Source organism: Triticum aestivum, chromosome 4A (genome assembly GCF_018294505.1).
Source record: "Triticum aestivum cultivar Chinese Spring chromosome 4A, IWGSC CS RefSeq v2.1, whole genome shotgun sequence".
NCBI classification, from domain to species: domain Eukaryota; kingdom Viridiplantae; phylum Streptophyta; class Magnoliopsida; order Poales; family Poaceae; genus Triticum; species Triticum aestivum.
Genome location: NC_057803.1, coordinates 663,847,911 through 663,851,848, shown reverse-complemented (window position 1 = coordinate 663,851,848; position 3,938 = coordinate 663,847,911).

The following is a 3,938-nucleotide window of genomic DNA, read 5'->3' as shown; positions in this document are numbered from 1 at the left end:
GGTAGCAAAAGGATCAGATCTCGAAATTTTTACAAACGGGGGTCAGATCTCGATTAACTTTCAGAAAAGGGTCAAAACACGAAAATTTTCCGCTAGAAAGCGTGATGGTAGAATAGAGTTTCGGGACCCCGAAGCGTTCAACCAAGCCCTGTTGGCCAAGCAAGAATGGCACGTTTTACAAGTCCCTACTTCTCTGTGTGCGAGAGTGCTAAAAGCACGGCACTTCATGGATGATACAATCCTGTCTGCCACTTGTCCATCATCGGGGTCGTCATACACTTTGCAGAGCATACTACATGGACATGATTTGCTTAGGGAAGGATTGATTTGGAGGATCAGGAATGGAGCGCATATCAATATTCACCATGATCCCTGGATACCTCGCAGTGGAAGCTCGCAACCTTTAGGTCAGATTTACATATAGGGAATTACAGGTCGCACCTTCTGAGTGATGATTGAATAAGATGGAATGAGAAAAAAGTGGAGGCCATGTGCACCCCGGCGTATGCTATAGATATCAAGCAAACCGCAATTGGGGACCCGGGAGCTGATGATTTTTTTAGCTTGGAACTTTACAAAGAACGACATTTTCACGGTAAACTCTGCTTATCATTTGAGGATGTCTCTGAACAGAGCTAGAACCGGACAGCCGGAGGCATCTAGCTCGGTATCCAAACATAAAGGGTACATGACATTGTGGGAAACTAGTGCACCAGCTAAGGTCAAAATTCATTTGTGGCGAATAATACGAAATGGTCTTGCCGTGGGAGTGGAGCTCCATCGTTAACTGATAAAGCTAGGTGTTTTTTGTGTTGCATGTGGCAGAGAGGAAACCATGGTTCACCGTTTCTGGGCAAGCCAGCATTCAGTCCTATTCTGGCAGCAGCTGTGCGAAGTGTTGGGAGTAACGGTGGCGATCCCACCATGTCACTTGAATTCTCAAGGCGCTCTTACCACCTAGCTGCTGGAATGCTTCGCCGGAGATGAGAAGGAGATCATGCTCTAGGCGGCATATGGAATCCGGCTCGCTAGAAATTATACAACGAAAGGAAGGAAGATAACGCAGCCACATGAAATATTAGCTACAGTGAAGGTGCAGTTGGCAGATTGGAAAACCTGCGCATGAGATGAGGGCGTCACAACCGGAGCCGAAGACCATCCAAAAATGGGAGCCCCCTCAAGATGGATGGGTGAAGATCAACTCCGACGGTCTTGAAGCATGGAGATAATGGTGGCGGGGGTGCGGTGTTTAGGGGTCACAATGCTGCTTTCTTGGCCGGTATATGTCATTTCTTTCCATGTATTACTGATCCTGAGTATGCGGAAGTTTTGCATGCAGAAGGGCAATCCACGTGGCGATCGATCTTCAGATTCAGCGAGCACATCTAGAGCTGGACAACAAGACACTGGTGCAGATGATTAATCAACCTGGAAAGAACCTATCCGCTGTTGGGCCATGGGTGCAGGACATCAAGGAGATGCTCAATTCGTTGTTGGAGGTTAAGGTGCCTCTGCCCCTGTGTAGCGCTCTGGTTCTAAGTTTTTTTCAAAACTAATGGCCCGCTGTAGGCACATTATAAACACTATAGCAGCATTTTAAAATAGACAAGAATATATTTTTCTTTAGGGGATATAGACGAGAATAGCTACTAGGTAGCTACTAGGTCGCATTAAGATCCATAATTTTAGTCCTTAATATTTTACTTGGGCAGTTACATTTTTCTTAAAAGGTACACAAAAGAAACAAATATGTTCAAGTTTAAAAATAGTTATACATATAGATTTTTTATGTGTGTATAGTTACACATAATTTTTTGAGGTGTCATATTTGAAAAGTCAGAGTAAATCTTTTTGTTGGTAACATTTTTCTTATTTATACATTTATTTCAAAACAACCTTTAATTCTAAGTCGACTATGCTATTGTTGGACCGGTAAGTTTTATTTTGTGTAGTTTTGGAAGAGTTGTTTGTAACTTCTTTTGTTTTGCATGTACCAATATTGTGCTTCCCTGGGCTTTTTACTTGGAAGAAGATACGCATGGCAATTTTGTAAATTGTTTTTTATTGGGATCTTTGTAAATTGGTTGGTTCAATTAGGTCTGCTATTTTTTTGAGCAAAATAATTGCTATTTTTCTTTGCGACGTTTTGAATAAGCGATAAGGGAGCAACTAACACTAGAACAAAAGGGGGCATTGGTCCAGGCCGGGTCAGCCCATTAGTCCCGGTTTAATCGAGAACCGGGACCAATGGGGGCATTGGACCCGGTTCGTGAGCCCCGGGGGCCGGCCGGGCCACATGGGCCATTGATCCCGGTTCATCTGGACCTTTTGGTCCCGGTTGGTGGGACGAACCGGGACCAATGGGCCTGGCTCCTGGCCCACCACCATTGGTCCCGGTTGGAGGCATGAACCGGGACCAAAGGACGCCCATTAGTCCCGGTTCATACCACCAACCGGGGCTAAAGTGTTGGTCCTCGTTGCGGCCAGAGTTTATTCCCACCTCGCCAACCGAAGGGGGCTCACACCGGTTTATAAGCCCCTCCCTCTCTGCCTTGTTGAGCCCCTCTCAAAATGAAAATAGATGCCCTTATACAGGAAATTTGACCTAAATTCATACTGAAGTTAGTAGAAATTTATTATGAATTTAGGTTGAATTTTCTCTATAAGCGCATCTATGCTCATTTCTGAGTAGTTTTTTATATAGTTTTATTTTCTTTTTTGCTATATTTATTTTTTTCTATTTTTTCTGTGTGGTAATAAGTCATTAAAAATAAAAAAGAGGCGCAATGCTAGTTAATTCGCTTCAAGCCTTTTGGAATAGTGTAAACTGCACTGCACATAGCTCCGTGCAGTCTACCCTATTCCTCAAGGCTTGAAGCGAACCAACGTGCAGGTGAGCATTGAGCCTCTTCTTCATCGTCTCTGCACTCAGGGCTTATAAACAGCTGCGAGTGCCTCTCGCTTGGCGAGGTGGGACTAAAAAAACAGTTTCAGAAAGAATCAACTAAAAAACAGCTGCAGAAAATAAATAAGTAATTAGACGGGTCCATTGGTACCGGTTGGTGGCTCCAAACGGGACCAATGCCCCTCTTTAGTCCCGGCACATAATGCTTTAATGTCTTATGGTTCGGCCCTCGTGATACCATGCCAACTTTCAACTTTCAACTTTTTCAGAGTTCATTTGAAATGCTTTAATGCAGAAAACAAAAGAAAAAAAATAATGCAAAAAACAAAACAAAAAAACTGGAAAAAAATAAAATAAATAAAGCAAAAAGAAAACAAAAAAAGTGTATTCAAATTTGCAAACTAATGGCACTAACAGAAAGTTTATAATTTTTCTAAAACTAAAAGCAAAAAGAATTAAAAAATAAAGCAAAAAAGCAAAAGAAAATAAATAATGCAGAAAACAAAACAAAAAATCTGGGAAAAAATAAAAATAGCAACAATAAGTATTTTCTTGTAAGTAGAAATAAAATAAAATAAATAAAGCACAAAAAAAACAAAAAAATTGTTTTCAAATTTGAGAACTAATGGCACTAACAGAAAGTTTAAAATTGTTCTAAAACTAAAAGCAAAAAAGAATTAAAAAATAAAGCAAAGAAACAAAAGAAATTAAATAATGCAGAAAACAAAACAAAAATTCTGGGGAAAAATAAAAATAGCAACAATAAGTAAAGAAAAAAAGTGCCTCCTACTGGGACCCCACGGCCTGAATACGACTAGAAACCTACCATGGGCCAGGATTCAGGCCCGCAGGAGGTCCAGTAGGCCCATCAGGAAAAGCAGTAGTAAGTAGGCCCGTAAGCCTGCAGCGGAGAGGAGCTCGAGAGGGGTGCGGCAGTGGGGCTTATAAACCACTACACGCCCCTCTTAGCTAGCGAGGTGGGACTAAACTTTCGTGCCGCACCGTGCCAGCACATGACTATTGGTCCCGGTTC